Below are 17,169 nucleotides of genomic sequence, written 5' to 3'. Positions count from 1 at the left end.
TCAAATTGGTCAAGGGAGCCTGAAAACCGCGTGTAGCTCCCCTTCCTCAAAAGCATAACCGTACTTAAAGGCTTCACGCCCCTGTGGGCAGTCTGGAGAGCAAGCCGAGGCCCCCCAAAACAGGCAGCAAGGCAACCCCTTAATTTAACAAGTGCCAGCAGGACCAAGTGGGGAAAACAGGAGACCCTGGGGCCAGATCAAGGGCTCAAGGCTTTCCAAAACAGACACGAGGGTCTCAGGCAGAGAAACACATCCGGGGACGTGGCAGAACCATGAATTCTCTCAAAGGAAGGAGGGGTGATACATTGAGCACCTACAATATGCCAAAGTCTGCCATTTAAAACTTATGTCCCACTGGCTCTAGATTTTCTGGTGGAGATGGAGTTAGGAAAATTATAAGGAGAGGGCATTGCTATCCAAGCTGAGAAATTTAGGGCATAGAGTAGGTGAGTGATGGGCTCAACGCTGTCACAACTAGAGGTCAAACGAGAACCAGAACCCCTGCTCCCCGACTGCTGACCCTACACTCTTTCTCAAAGATTACCCACTCTGTTACCAAAGTCTTACCGTGTCCAGGGGAAGGACCACATGCTGCGATCGCCCAGGAAGTGGGGATCTTTCATCCATCTGTGAACTTTGGGAGAGCCTCAATGGCTGCCCCCTGCAGCCTGCGCTTCCCCCTAGGCTCACCGTATCTGTGATGCACCATAGAATGGGGATCGCTTCCAAAGCTGGGCCACCTCTGGTTGCAAGAGCGTTCTCTTGGAGATGAGATGGGACCTGTCATTGGCCCAAGTTCTGTACCTACTGTTTTCTAAGCCCTTCTTTTCCTCCCCTCCCCCGATTTTGGTTCTATTTAGTCTGAAGATTTATTGTTTCCTGGAGATCAAACAACAGGTTAAGCAAAAGTGAGTGTTAAAAGCAATCTTTCTCAACAATACCCGTATTAAGAAAATGAGAACAATAATGAAGGAAACACGTTTGATGATGGGTTTGGATGATGCGTGGGGACTAATGAGACCACTGAACTAATGCGACTGAGGACTTCAGAAGCTCCAATTATGCTTGATGGGCTTGGCAAGGAACCCTGCAATTTGGTACTAATGAATGGATTAATACGGAGGATAAGTCGGAACCCAAGAATGTGCAGGAATGTGTCCTAACACTGTGCTGGGCGTGCAGGAGGGGGGCCAAGAAGGGCCTGATGAACTGAAGTGGAAAAGGTTGGAGACTTTATAATAGGCAGTCATTTCTGGCCAACACATTAGCTCTCCTGCCCCTGGACCAATCTGCAAAGCATTAGAGCCGTCTATTTAAAGGGAGATCTATTTCGGCTTACTAGAAAGAACGCTGTAGTAAGTTTCCAGGCATGCAGTCTAAATGACCAGATTAACTGGATCTAATAGAGAGGATTGCAAAAAGCTTCCTTCCAGACCTGGGGCTCTGTGATTCTACGTTGATGGCCTGAAGGAAAACCACTCCCGCAGAGTGATGGGGCTGCAGAGATCCGTGGGAGCAGAGAGTGACTCCCACCCCAAGGTGGGTGAGTCCCATGGCTGAGGGGCGGGGACTGCTGCCAACTGTGGTCAGACTGAAGGGTCTGGAAATATACTGGCTTTGATTCAGAATGTGGAACTTTTGATCCTATAACATGATGCATTTTAATTCCCCTTGGTGGTATTAATAATGTAGTTGGCTAATGCCACACTAACAGAATTTATAAAGTGCCTACTCATCCAAGAAAAAGAAGTAATGACCTCAGTTTGTACTCTACTTAGGCTTCTGAAAAGGTTGAGTGCAAATCAAATTTTTGTGAATTGAATTATATTTTAAAGATACTAGGAGGATTTGCAATAAAATATCTTATGGTGAATTCCTATGAAAAGCAGTAAATAATCACTCTTCAATTTAAAACATTTATTTTGTGGACTAGTTTAGCTTAAAGCAAAGTACACCTTTAATGCAGAGCAACTGTGCTGTAAATATATGACAATTCCACAATGAACACACGTGCTTTGAGGTTAAATTCTTCACCAAGGGAGTAAGACTTATTCTTCAATTAGCTCTTCAACTGTCTGGGTACCCGTGTTAACGTACATTATTCGCTGTGGCTTATTCTTCAGGAAGCTAGAAATGTGGAAGAAGCAAAGAGGCTGGAAGTTCCCATTTTTCCATTCCCGTGTCCTAGATAATGTCAACCCAGGTTCCCACAGGGAATGACACTTGAGTCTTCTTCTCAAAGATCCCAATAAGGAAGGGATTGGAAGAAAGAGAGGACGCAGAGAAATCATGCACTCTGTACTTAAAGAAGGCTCAAGAACAATTACAGTATCAATAACGAGGATCGCTAACATCCTTGAGAACTCTGCAATCACCATCTGATTGAACACTGCAATAGCCTCTGAGGCAGGTCCCGCAGTTCAGTCTCTCATCTGAGTCCTGTGTACTACTGAACATTAATGAATACTCTCAAAGGGCCTGGGGCAGCACCCTGTCATTAAACGAGTTAATATTTCTGCTGCAAAATTATCAATACTCACTTAAGTGAGACAAAGATTATGTCAATTCAGGCCATATTTTGCAGCCAAATGAATCAGCTGTAACCTTAAGAAATGACTCTGGGTTTTCAGAGCTTTTTGGGTTTGGGGATGTAAAGAGCCTGAGGGTGTGTATTATTCTCTCTATTTCGTAAACAAAGAGGCCAAGCCCAAGAGCAAGTAGCACCCTGGACCACACCATGGCCACATTGCACAGTACAGCTAAGATTAGTGGCAGAGCTGGGATTCAAACCCAGGCATGTCTGACACCAGAAGCCCTGTTCTCAAACCCCAGGCCATGCTGGTGGAGTCCTGTGCACGGGAGAAGGAGACCACTGGTTTTCATTTACAATGGCTTTCTGAGGAGACCAAATTAAACTGTGGTCGCATGCACCCTTTTTTTACATTTAAAGAATATTTTCCTTAAATAAATCTCTGTAGAGAGGTTCTTTTCCTTATCATCAAAGTAAGAAGAGCACACTGAAGAACATCTAAAAATACAAAAATATATAAAGAAATCTACCAGCTCCCACAAGTATCATTATGGAATATTTATGTCCAGCCTTTTTTTAAACACATGCAAAGTTTTTCTATGCATTACATAGCTGAGGTTGTTTAATATACATCATTCTGTGACTTTCTTACTTAATCTTATAACCTAAGCCTTCTCCCATCATATTAAAATTCTACATAAACAAAATTTTGATGGCTACATAATATTCCATCATAGGAATGTGCTATAATTTACTGGGTTATACCCCATCTGTAGGAAATTTATTATTTCCAATTCTCCACTCTCATAAATAATGCTGCAATAAATGTCTTCCTGTACAAAGCTGACAATTGGTGTGAGTTATTTCCATGGTCCCTCACTGCAGCCACTCTCCTACCCTCTGGTCACATCTGCCCTGCACGTCCCCAACCTCAGATCCATTCAAGCATCCATTTCTCCTGGCTGACACTCAGACTGCTGAGAAGGAGGAAACACGCATACACGCTCTTTGGTGCCAAGCGAATTTATGTTCCCAGGTTCAGCCCAGCCCTTGCTGTAGATCAACAATTTGTTGCTTTTATTCCCATGTCAGGTCTTTCTTACATTCCTCACAACAGCGCTTTCAAAAGTGCACTTATCTCCTGAAGTCTCTTAGAACACAGAAAATCTTGCCTCCTAATTCTCAGAAAAAAAGCAACACAAGAGTCCCTCAGGTAGGAACTCCTCACCTCTCTACCCCCCATAAATCTACTTAAATGCATAAACCGAAGTGACCAGAGCCTTTATCACTCAAACCAGTACACTTCAGAAAGTGAAGGGAGCACCATTTACCATCTGTTGGGGATGACGGTGGCACAGCAGACTGCCCTGGGGCAACCAGGACGAGTGCTCACCCTGAGAACAGCCGTGGTTTCCTCCCAGTGGGTGGGTCATCCTTGTCACACCCCTCTCTAACAGGCCCTACACTGACACACTGGTCCCACTCCCTCCCTCCTGTTTCCTAAGGGCCCCATCCCAGCCCTATCTCCAACCCGCCCCTCTCGATAGGTTTCCTCCCCTCGGTATATAGTGCTCAGGTGTCACCAACCTTAAAAACAGAAAAGAAAATAGTTGTCCTCCTCACAGGATGACTACCTGGTCCCAGACCAGCTTCGGAGAAGGGCATCCGCATGCATTACCTCCATTTCCTCAATCGCTCACAACAGACAGAATTCTCTCCTCCCCTCCTCAGCACCAGCACCAGGTCCCTCATGAAGCAGCCCCCCTAGGACTCCCCTGAGTTCCTCATTTTAAAATCAGACAGGTGCATGGCAGCCCTTCCTTCCTTCCCCTCCCGGGTCTCCCTCCTCCAGCCTCTGTGACAGTCCTCTCTCCCAGTTTCATCTAAGCACCACCAGGACTTACCTTTTCACTCTTTCAGTGAAAATCCCGTTTTTCTCTTCCCATCTGTGCTGATGATGGTGCGATCTCATGCGCCAGGTCTATGTGGATAACTTTCACATCCACGTCTCCACACAGACCTCAGTCCTGAATGGAGATCCCACTGCCGACTGGACATCTCCCCTTCACTATTTTAAGGCCACCTTAAGGCCAAAATATCCAAAACTGAATCACCAATTCCCCTAAACCCTGCTCCTCCTCTGCCTCCCATGCCTGCTTCCAGGAAAGGGCACCAGGGTTCACAGAGTGTGCCCCCACGCTTCCCTGTCCTGTATTAGATTCATCTTTAATTCCACCAAGATTCTGCCTCCTCAGACCTCTCACTGTCCACCCCTTCTCCTATGGCCCAGGCTGCCTCTCTTCCTGGATCACTTCAACAGACTCTTAGATGCCTTCTGAAATCCTGCTCTTTCTCGCTCCCAGCCTCCCTACCGTTTCTCCTCCAGGCTGGCATAAAATGATCTTTCTAAAGTTAAGCCTAGCTGGGTCACTCCCCAGCTGGAGAACTTTCTGTTCTTTTCTTTAACCTTCAAGATAAAGCCAACATTCCTCAGCCTGGCACGAGGCCCTTCACCGTCTGACTCTTGGGCGTCTCTCTCGCCAGCCTCATCTCTCACCAGTTCTCCTCTCACATCATGCTCGCCAGCACAGGGAGGGGCTGCAATTCTGCAGACACACTGTGTGCTCTCTTGCCTCTGAGACGATTCCCAGCTACCCCTTTGGCCAGCAACACCCCACCCCTGCTCCCACCTGGCTGACTTCTCTTTGTCGCAATCCTGATTCTTTCATAACCATCCTTTTACTTGTCTGTCCCCTTCCCCAGACTGTAAGTGCTTTCTATGTTTTGGGGTCCCTAGCACTTGCAATGGTGCCTGGCTCCTAGTAGGTACTCAATAAACAAAGCCGCTGGGTCAAAGGGATGAATGTCTTAAGAAGCATGACCACTTAGGACTGTGTCCTGGTGGCCTTATTGTTAGTTTTCCCTTTCCTGCTCACTCTTCTCCACTGGCCCCTGCTGGACCTGCGCCCTTTAAAGATACTCACTCAGAGTCAAAAGCAAGACAGTGGCTGAAGTGACTGTGGTGGACTAGTTGAGGATGCTTATGTGAGGGTGGAGGGAAGAAGTTTCTGGATGTCCTGGGAGATGAGGGAAGACATGGGTGATCTCTCAAACAAAACAGTGTTAGCAACTGCAAAGAAAGGATTCAGACACCGAAGAGGAAAATAAAAAAATTTCATGCCAGCAGTGCCAGTCCGCTGCCCAGAAGTGGCACAGTTGTCTCCCTGGAAGGAGCCGGGAGAGGAAGGCAGCTCTCTGGTGCGTAGAGAAGGACACCTGCACTACAATGGGAAGGGACTTGCGCAGAAGTCAGAGGCTCCTCGCGACCTGAGCCTCCTCTCTTTCACACTCCACCCACAGTAGACCATCAAGCCCCCAACAAGGCCTCCTGGCCCTACGGCTCTGGTGGAATCAGGATTAGATTAGGAATTCTTAGGATAGGAGAGAATGCGCAAGACTAGAGAACCTGCAAATAAAAGCCAGCGGGAGCCAGCACCCGACAGGACGTGTGAAGGTGAGACTAGGGCTGGGCGGAATGCCCCTGAGCCGTTGCTGTGAAGGCCACGTCCAGGCTGGTAAGGCCCAGGGAGGGCCTCCAACTAGCTCAGGGGCTTGTGCAGCTCCAGGTGACTGCTGGATCTCACTGTTCCTGAGGGCAGACCCACATCTCATCCATCTCTGCAGCCCAGTGCCTAGCATGTGAGTTGCACAGTTATGTGCATGGATCAAAAAGAATTTACTCCCAGGAGATGTACAAGGATATGGGAAGAGTTGGGCAGCCAAAAGGTATGAGAAAGAAGGCTTAACTCCCTCACAGTGACAAAAAGAAGCATGTGAGTCTGAGGCTTAAGTTTAGGCTCATGTCTTTAACAAGACCACTTAGGGGAGAGGGGGTTGTTTTTGAACTAAATAATAGGAATTCTGCTGGAACCTCCTAAGAATATATATATCTTACAAGTAAACCTCAGGGAGGGTGCTCTCCTGGCCCAAAGAAAACTGAGACTTGAGAAATTTTTTTTTGCCCTTAAGAAAGTCATTGAATAACAGCTCTGGGGGTAAATTAAAACAACCATCAACATAGAAATCTGAGGGCCCTGATTCTCCAGAACAGAAAGCAACAGGCGAACTCTGAGACCAATTCCTGGCAGTCTACGGCCCCCAATCCTGCCACTTCTCACCGCCGTGGCTTTCTCCCTTAGCATCAGCCTCTGAGGAACCCTGGGCCCAGGGAGGAAAAGGCAGGAGCAAATGGGAAAAGAGGCCAGCCATGGTGGTCAAGCCAGCCTTGAAAACTGCTCAGTCCCTCGGCATCATGGGACATCAGTGCTTCCCCAGACCCGAGGCAGGTTCAAAAGGCAGTGACAGAAGAACTGATCCAGAAAGAGAGAGAGAGAGTAAGTAACACTGGAGGGGAAAAGCAAGGATGGCGGCAGTGGTGGGTCCCATATCTCAGCATAATTATTCCTAGCATTTTTTTAACTGATTCTACCTGTGTAAACTTTCCTCACTTTATTTTTCCTTTATTCTTTTCTTTTCTTTTCACTTTTGACCCCCTTCATCCAGGGGGTGAAGGTTTGACACGCTAATGTTTACACTGTTCTGTATATTTTTGAATTGATCATTACAGCAGCACAATGAGATATAAGGACCAACCTATTCTTCATTTTAAATTGAAGAAAACTGAACCTTAGGAAGGTTAAATGATGTGGCCAGTGGCAAACACCCGTGAGCGGCAGAGATGGCGCAGGGTCCCCATCCTGACTCCTGTTCTTTCTCCTGAGTACTGATGTACACACAGGCCCCATCGTGCGTTCCCTTCCCACCACACTGACTCCCAACTCCCTCTTCACCAACACTGTCTTGGGATTCTTACTCATTCCATGTAGGGAAAGTCTGTGTGCAGAAATTTCAAATTATTCCCATTAATAAATAAAAAAAAAACCCAAATCTTCTTTAGAGCCTGATTATGTATAGATGGCAAACTTACCATTAGCCAAATAATATACCTCTTATCAAATACGCTTCCTCGACAGGATCCCAGACAGCACATTACCAAAATGAAAGCAGGTAAAAATTGACAGCATGCAGACAATGTTCCCAGGGCCCCAGGCCTGTCTTCTGTCTCGGACAGCAGACGTTTCCGCATCAGAATGCTGGGATTCTGCAGTGCGCTGGCGAGTCGATTTCCCTGTCTCTCCCAGGCCTCCTATCACTGACCAAGGATGCCTAAAGCCCACTTTCTACCTTCCTCCAGGAAGCAGAGACTTCCCTGCCAAGAGAGCGATCCTTGCATTCTACAGAGATTCAGAAATATATCCCCAGGGAACAAATTCCAGTCTCCGTGCTGAGGCCTCCCCTCTCCTCACTGCCTCTTCATGGAGAGTTCTGACTGTATTCACCGCCCCCACCCAGACCCCCTTCCTTGTCCCCACAGAAGAGTGCCCTGAAAGCATGGCCACAGAAGAAGATGCACACACGAACAGACGACACTGAAGCTGCCTCCTGAACGGCCTCTGGGAAGGGCCCGGTGCCCCCAGCAGTCCACGCCCTCTGCACTGGTGTGCCTCCTGCTGGCCACCCAACCTTCTTCCTGCTGCATCAGTCCCTTTTCCTCTGGTATGTTCTTGGTGGGAACACCAGAATGCTGGGACTCTGCAGTGCGCTGGCGAGTCGATTTCCCTGTCTCTCCCAGGCCTCCTATCACTGACCAAGGATGCCTAAAGCCCACTTTCTACCTTCCTCCAGGAAGCAGAGACTTCCCTGATCATGTGTCTGTGTTTCAGTATTACTTTATCCATTTCAATAGATTATTATATTAGAGTTTGCCGAACTCACACAGTGCTTCCGTGTGACGTGAGGAAACTGAGGCCCAACAAGGAAAGTGATGTATCTAAGGTGACTCTCTGGTCGACAACACAAGGGGGAGTATGGATCCAGGTGTCCCGAACTCTTGTGGATTGCTGTTTCCAAAGGCAGTCTGCTCCACGTTAATAGCCCGTGAAACAGTCTATAAAAGCCAGAGGAATTTTTAGTGCCAAAAAAGACCTTAAGGTAAGCGAGTCCATGTTTCTCAAAACAACCATACTGTGGATGACTAAACTATGTAAAATGTCAATTGCAAGATCTAGTAATAGGGGAAACAAGAGGAGACCAGTAATGGAGGAAGCGAAGGGCAACTTGTATTGCCAGAAGGAAGGGTGGGGAAAGGAAGGCACTCAGAGCAGGTGCTGACAGCATGTCCAGCTTCTGTGAACACCAGCATTTGAGAGACACACGTTTTGTGTTTCAAAATAATAGACTTTATCAGAAGTCATCTGGGCTGCATACTCCTCCGACAATCAGTATTTTATTGTGGAGAAAGCTGCAGGCTGGGTGGTGGCCCAGAGAGTGCATTCGGACTTTGTAGCTGAGGGAATAAAATCCTAGGTCCTCTGGTCTCAGCACTGCTGGGCAGGTACAGGGAGGCAGCGGCAGGGGAAGGAAGGACAGTGTCGAAAGCCATTTATGGCCCCCCGGTCCCCCTTCTCCAGCCGCTGCACCCGGGACCTGGAGAAGGCAGGGCACCCCCGTCGTCCGGGGACAAGAAGTAACGAGGAGGGCATGGCCCCTGTCCTGCAGCCAAAGGAAGCTGAGGAGGCAGAGAGATTTATCAACAGGAACCGCACAGACGGTTCGCTCAGGTCAGCGGGGCTCCAGGCGGAATGCCCCAGGAACATGGCCACCGCTTCCGCCTCGGCGCCCGGACCGGACCCTGACACAGGACTCAGGCGTTCTTCAGGGTGGGGCGTTTGCCTGCTGCAATACTGGGAGGTACTAGCCGCTCCCTCCTGGAGCCTGTGGCTGAACCCAGCTCCCTGCTCTCAAGGGAGATAAGAAAGGGATCTTGTCCCCACGGCAGAAAAGGGGAGGAATCCCAACCGTATGGTTCTTTCCCATGAAAACCTCTACGCCAAAAGTCTCTCTTAGCATGAACTGGTGAAACAGTAAGAGTATGAAAAGGAAATGGGGTCCCTCTCGTTCTGCTGTTATACTTTTAAATAGAGGGACTCTCACTAAACCAAAGACATGGCTGACTAAAAAAACATGGATACCATGAGTCAAAAATTATCTCAAATTAAAAAAAAAAATGAAGAGTTGAAAAATGCATGGTTCAAAAAGTATTTTTCTACATTTTTAAATGTGGATGAGACATTATATTCAACAAGATTTGTGATCTTCAAGGAAGGCGTGGCCGATGTTTCCACATTTTGCCTTACTGGTCAGGGTTAGTTCTAGACTCATAAAATCTCACCCAGTGCTGTGCTCACCCACAGCCTGGAGCTGAGTGAAGATGTGCGGTTTCCCCACACGCTGCACGCTACCTGACAGTCACGACCCCCCACGGTGATCCCTCCAAGGCAGTCCTCTCTTTCTCTAGGACTCCACACATCCGGTCCCCATGCATGGAGCAGGTCTGAGCTCTGTTGCTTTCCCTCCAAACCCTCCCTTCCTAGCCTGCTGTTTTGGGAAAGTGGCTCTGATTCCTCCAGACTGTGGCTCTGAATGTGTAAAGCTAAATTTTCAGAATTCACAAAAAACTCTTCTCTCTTAAGTGTCTGACTCTGGCGATTAATTAAAAGCCGTGACTTGTCTGTTATAGATTTGTATGTAATGATACAAATCCATTCAGCAATTCAATTGACTTCTGTGTTCTAGGTGGTATCCAACTTTGCACTGAGGGGATGCATTTTAATGACCCAACAGGCTGTGGGGGCCTTCACTACCACTCAGAATAGTGTCCTGCTTCCCTATATCCTGGCACAACCAGGGCAGCGTGTTTACTGGGCTAGTGGAATTCAGCACGTGGTGAGTATATGGAGATTCTACCACTCAGTTGCCATTTCTGAACTCATATTCATTTGTCTTCTGTGGCCTCCATGTGTCAGAGCTTCCCTCCTATCTTCTCTTCCAGATAAAGGAAAGGACTTGTAACAGGATGTGAACACACTTTGTGGCATTGGCGAGGTGTGGAGAAGCAAACTGCTCATCTCACTCTTTACTCCTCCATCACGTGGACGAGATTTATGACGGGATACAAGAAGTCTGCTCTCAGTTTATCACTAGTTTTAAACCCAGATTTAGATAGCTGTTCTTAAAAGGTAAAAAGAACTCTTAGGGTTCTCAAAATGAATCCAGTTTAGGTGATATGCGTTAAGATACTGACTTGGAGAAAGAGGAAAAGAAATTACAGGCGTGATGGAAAATGTATCTCTGTTTCAATATAGGACATACATACATTACATGTAGTATACGCACACATATATGTATTTGAGTGTATATGTAAAACAGCCCGAGAGGTGGAGGACACAGCGCGAGTTACAGGAACAAATCAAGGCAAAGTTGATATCACTGAACAGACTGTGATTATGTTGATTGAAACCAGATTGAAAGGACCAGGGGAATTTGTTTGGGAACAGAGAACAGGACCAAAATATTCCCTTAGAGAGGAAATCTCATCAGAGGGAAAACCATGGGGGTGGAGGGGCAGGCGCGGGGAGGTGGGGAGTGGAGCAGGCGCAGTGGCTTTACGGCGGAGCTTGGGAAAGTGGAATGGAAATGATTCATCTCTCCACCTTCAAGAGTGTAGGAGGTATACAGCACGATAAATCCAGCGGAGAGGATGGTGGGACAAAGGGAATTCTAGGCAGGGAGAGAAGAGAACAGGAGAGGCTGGGAATAAGGACCAGCCTGTTTATCCCTCTGCTCCCGCGCGCTGGGAAATAAATTCTCTCCGATTTGGTAATTGAACAGTGAAACATACCTCATCTCTAACTGTCTGAATTCAGGGATGGACGTTCATCATGTGCAGGTTTGAAAGAAGCAAGATTAATGGACAGGTCTAGCAGGATGCATCAAAAGAATCTTTTTAGACGCAACCATTTGAGGAGGGGTGGGAGGCCAGAGAGGGAAGAATCTGGCATTTGGCCAGAATCCCTTGGAGAAGAAAATGGCCAATTCAGAATTCCGCTCTTCTGAGTGAGTCAAAGCCACTAGCAGCTGCAGGTGACCAGGGCCTGACCAAATGACCAGACCTCTCAGATAAACACAAGGCCAATGCTCACCTGGGGGATCTCTCCAGGTACATACTTTAACATGATGGCACATTTCAAAAACAGCAATCAGAGAAGAGCAGGATTTGAGCATTCTGAGGGCCTTGGAGATCCCCTAACCCTTCAACTGTCATTTTGCAGATGAAGAAACGAAGGCCCAGGGAGCTAAGGTGAGCTACCCAATGTCATACAGCCAGTTAATGGTTGAGCAGAAACTGGCTTTTATGCACCCAGTTACATATAAATTTTGTGCTGCTTCTGTGACAACTTTGTAGCCCTCAATAGGTCAACTAAATCACAGAAGACGCTCAAGGGAATATGGCATAAGAATAGGTCAGTTACAGATGGAGGAAGGCCCACCCCACATGGAAGACCTCTTCCTCCCAGGCGCTAGGATGTCTACATCAGGGAGAGCAAACTCTTCTCTTTGAAAGCAATGCTGTCACTCTCATCCTGAAGTTATGAAGGATAGAGCGAAAGGTCTGATGAAGACCAAAGAACCCAAATGTCAGGACCAGCTCTTCCTAATTTTCTTCCCAATGCTCCCAAAGGGGCTCGGTAAGTCCCCACCCTACACGGGCACGGGGACAACTTCTAGTAGTGTAGATTCCTGGTGCTCTCTCCCTTCTCCCATTCTTCCCATGAACAAAAATCACAAGTACAGAGAGTTCAGGTCCCCGAGTTGGTCCCAGGGCCGACGGCTGCCAGTCCTCCTGGGAAATCCCAACCTGCGGCATTTCTCGCCTGTTCATTCTGAAGTGGAGGAATTTTCATGTTCAAGTTTGAACAGGAGACTCTACCCAAGGCAAAAAAAAGAAAGCATTTAGGTGAGTAGTCACTGCTTTCTGGATCGATTTCTCTACCACATTTGAGCAGATTCATAGTTCCCATTTCCCCTCTTATCCCATTCCCTGGATCCCCCTCAAGCATGTCTGTGTGCACACACACGTCACTTCTGGAATGAATCCATGCCTAGGAAAGTCTGGATCAAAAGGAGAGTTTGTCAGAAGAATTATGAGGGAAAAAGAAGTTGTCATAAAAGACACTCTTGGGGCTGGCAGTACATTCTTCCGGCATTATCCTTGCAGGCTGGCTTTAGAGCTCCACTGCACAAAATGGGACAGGCCCTGGTTCCGTGGAGACACTGGGGGCAGCGCTGAAGTAGAACGCCAAGAGCTGCCCTCACCATGGCGCATGTCACCCTGGGCCACAGCTGAACAGAGCCGGGCCAGCCTTTCGGGAAGAGCACACTGCGTGTGATACTGAGACACAATCCATGTGTAAAGCTCCAGTATCAACGGCCCTGGGATAGGCTGGAGGCAGCTCGGCCCGCAGACAGCAGCATAGCCCGATGACGCGCACACATCTCCTCCAGCCCCGCTTCTGTCTAGCTTGGCCTCGGGACGCATCTGAATGCTCACCGTTCTTCAGAGACGTTGAGCCATGTATGGTACAAGGACAGCTGAGTCACGAGAGTGGCCTTTTAGTCCTGGCTCTACCACTTACAAGTTGGATGGTCTTGAGCAACTCCTGCCACCTCTCTGAGACTCCAGAGGGGGTTAAGAAGAGAAGTTTCTTGTGGAAATGTTTCTTGAGTAGCCACTCCTGGTGCGTGGTTCCTATTAGTTAAACACGGAAGCTGGTGTCAGATAAATGCCGAGCCTTTGCCAGGGCTGCCACTGCGTGCTTCCTTTGATGGAGCAGTTTGTAGGGTCACTGGCCTGGGACACAGGAGATCCAGTTCCTCTAGGGGAGCTGTGCAGTAAGGGCTTTGAAGAAAGGGGCTGGACTGGGAAGTCAGACAGATCTGCACTCGAAGGCTTGCTCTGCCATCTCCGAGCGGTCTGACTGTGAGTAAATCGTAATTTCTGTAAGCCACAGTTTTCCCAACTGTAAGATCAGGCTAGTGATGCCTACCTCACAGAGCAGTTACGGGGAATGAACGAGGCACTTCATGATATATGCCCACTGTGCGTACTGCCTGGCACACAGAAGGCATTCAATAAGCACTAGTTCCATTCACGTTGGAATAGTCCTACTTTCGACCCTAATTTTCCTACGTGGTAAACTCTGGGTAATAAACTGTCTTCTTTCTGCCTCACGTGAATTCTGTGCAGATGAAATAACATAAACACACGTTGTCATGGCGTTACTACCTGAGCGTGCAGACATGAAAAGCTGTCATTCTCGGCAGCAGGCTCATTCCAGATCAATGGTGTGTCAGCTGTCCTGCTCCCGGGAACAGGCTCCAGCCAGCGTTCTCCGCCACCTTGAATCCAGCTCTCCATTAAGCTGTCCCCAGGGACCCCCGCCCACACAGGCCTCTCCCAGCTCCAGAATTCACTGCCTGGGGAGAAGGGACTCTTCTCATTTAGCATGGAGCAGGGGGCACACGGAACTGAGGGCAAGAGTCTAGTTTGGAGCCCCGGCTCTTACACTTGCTACTTCTATGGACTTGGACATATGGCTTCATCTCTCTGAGCCTCAGTCTTCACATCTGGAAAAAAGAGATAATAACACCTGACCTGTCCACCTTAGGGGGCTCTTTTCAATTTCAAGTGATAGAACGTGAGCCTTAAATGAATACTAAAGAGAATGGTGACGATAATAACGATGACATCATTTCACATGGGAATGACCTGCCTTACTAAGGAGGCTGTAAGCTGTGCAGGCACACGGAAGTGGAGGTCTTGCCATATTCTAGCGTATATTCTCCATCTCCAACCCCTACCCTGGGACACAGATGTCTATATCCAGCACATAGGACAAAAACCAAAAATATTCAATAAATTCAAATAAACACAAATACGGTAGAATGTGGTCTTTCTGAGTAGTGATGGTTGAAAATCATCCTTAGATCAGAGCTCGCTAAACTTGGCCCAGCATCGCAATCATCTGGGAGCAGTTAATGGTACAGATTCTCAGGCTCTATCCCAGCCTCACTGAATCAACATCATCAAGGGATGGGGCCCAGGAATTGATATTAAAAAAAATATCCTCCACGAGGAGTCTAATATGCCCCAGGTCTGGGAAGCACTGCTTCCTCTATGTCTGTGTGCCTGGAGATGGCCAGGAATCTCTACCCCACACGACCCCAGCACAGGAGCTGGTCAACATGCATTTGCTGAATTGAGCTGAAGTTCCAAGTTGGTGGCCCTGAAATACAGAATCCGTTGGGGCCTCCCAGATGAGGAGGAGTAGCTGTGCTGTCCACCTGTGCCTGTGCAAAAAACAGACAAGGACAGCTCAGGCCAAGCCCAGAACTGGACCCCTGACTTCTACTTTCATGCGGAAATGGACACCGCGTTGCTCCCACTCCCATGACAAAGAGACGTGACAGACAAATAAATAAACAAATAATGTGCTTCTATCATCTTTCATTATCATCACAAAATCATAGGTGTCAGACTTAGCATGGGCTAATTCAACCTATTCATTTTACAAGTGTGAAAACTGAGGTCCAGAGAGAGGCAGTAGCTTGACCAAGTTTTCACAGCAAGTTGGTATCCAAGAGGCGTTGCATAATGGAAAGAGAACTGAGTCAGCATGCAGCTATCCAGGCGTTCCACAGACCTGTAAGATCCCACACTGGATTCATTCTAGAACCTATATGCACCAGACTTCTGCTTCTAAAACCTAACCTCAGCAAAAGAAAGAGTCCTGTCTCTTAGGAGATGTCCCTTATAGAAATCTATCCTCATAACAACTCATACCCTCCAGGGCTCTTTATCTCCACAGCCTCACTCTGGCGGTTCCTTCCACCTGTCAGTCCTGCTGCTTCACCCAAAACCATCCCTGCCTGGCCCTCTCGAGTCCTGGGGCAAGACAGACCTCGAATGCTGCCTTTCCTGCCGCCTCCACGAAGCCTTTTGGGACCTGCCTCCTTCCAACTCCCAGGGCATTTGGATGATCTTCTGTTTTGCCTGTCCTTTGTGTATTTCTTTATCCCTCATGACAGTTGTTAAGCTGTATAAGGGCAGGGACCACATTTCACACCTTTCACTATCCCCATATTGCCTAGCACACACTTAGGTGATCAATATGTATTTATTCAATTAAACTGAATCTTGACCTGATGCAATGTTCCAGATCCTGTCCCTGTCACTCCAGAAGAAAGGACACAACATCCTTGAGTAACCTTGGGTATGAAGTACCCACATTTGGATAAACAAAGCAAAGTCCAAAGAGAATTTGAAGCCACCTGGAAGAGATCTACTCAGCTGCTCTTTTCACTGCATATCAGCAGGACAGGAAGTAATATATATATATTTTACATATGTAACTTGAGAAAGGCATTTTGAAGTTATTGGTATCTCAGGATATGTGACTTTATGATGTTAAGGGTTTGATTTGCTCAAAGAATGTTCCCTGAGGTTGCTGTTCTGAAAACAACACCTTCCCAGTCTGGAGGCAGCATCCAAGGCTGGTCTGATACCGTCTTGGAGTAGGCATCCCGAGGGATGCCCTACGCACCACTCTCCAGTCTTCTGACGTTCGAATGAGGTGAACTATAGTGAAACCTCTTCCAAAAAATCCTCCATGTCACCCCAGTTCTGTCATCACCACCCGTGGGAACACTACGAAAATGAGTTAGACGCAGATCACTGCTGGGATCTCTTTCAGGTTTTTCCTCAGCCACAGTGAAGATGCTCTGGAGAGCCGAGTACTCGAGCAGGCCCAGCGTTGGCACATGGCTGCACACACACGTCAGGTCCTAACACACAGGTGCTGACTCTGTCCTCCCAGGAAAGTTAAAGTGAGGGAGATTTAGAGGGCCCAGCTGTTCTTCACCTGCCTTCACTGAGGACATTAAAAGAAGCAGTGAGGGCAAAAGATGGACCACCTACTGTTCTACACGTTGCAGGCAGCATGACGTGCCGGCGCCACTTCAGACTCTCACTTGGCCATCATTGGCTAAGGGCTTCCCATGTGCCCGGCGCTGTTCCAGGCAGCACCACATACGTTATCTTATAGGTTATACGTTATCTTACTTAATCCTTCCTTCGGACCTCTGTGATCAGCATTATTTTCTTAATATAGAGGAAGAAACTGAGGTTAGATAATCATTATTAAGAATTAATTATTAATAAGTAGTAGGCTGGGGATTAGAATTCAGGTACTCTGACTCTAAGCTGAGTGTTCTTTCTAGTAAACTACAGGCAGCAAATGGGTTTCAATCTAAGTTCTAAATTCAGTTCATTGATATGTGGCTACCTGGAGACCAGTGTTAAGGACTAAAAGACCTTGTGAAGCTCAGTGGGAAAGAGTGCTATGATTGATTAGTGATGTCTGCTATGAGCAAAAGTGGAGAATGATAGCACATGTGCTGAATTTATTTGTCATCCCTGCAGGGAAGCACACTTCAGTGAAAGAACAGGTTACCCCATTGCAAAGTTTTACTGCAGATCCAATTCTCTACTATGCCCCTTTAGAATTTACCCATACACATACCTCTCAAATATTTTCAACATTCTCTCCATTTTCTTTTCCCAAATTTTCCAAGTTCTCCACATTTCTCTCTAAGCAGCTAGCCCAAAAAATAAGTCTTGG

The 17,169-nt window shown here is 47.5% G+C and overlaps 1 protein-coding gene across 4 annotated transcripts in view; it reads right to left on the bottom strand.

The window, feature by feature from the left end:
* Positions 1-17,169, bottom strand: part of NTF3 (neurotrophin 3) — a 67,020-nt gene that overhangs the window by 15,270 nt on the left and 34,581 nt on the right. Inside the window, exon 1 of one of the 4 annotated variants that reach the window (XM_008513916.2) lies at positions 4,435-4,929. The exons of the other annotated variants lie outside the window; for them this stretch is intronic. The gene's annotated coding sequence lies outside the window, so the exon portion shown is untranslated. Of the gene's footprint in view, positions 1-4,434; positions 4,930-17,169 lie in introns of those variants that run through there. 4 annotated transcript variants of the gene reach the window in all.

This window comes from Equus przewalskii, chromosome 5 (assembly GCF_037783145.1).
Source record: "Equus przewalskii isolate Varuska chromosome 5, EquPr2, whole genome shotgun sequence".
In the NCBI taxonomy this organism is placed as follows: Eukaryota; Metazoa; Chordata; class Mammalia; order Perissodactyla; family Equidae; genus Equus; species Equus przewalskii.
This window is presented reverse-complemented; position numbering and strand designations above follow the sequence as displayed.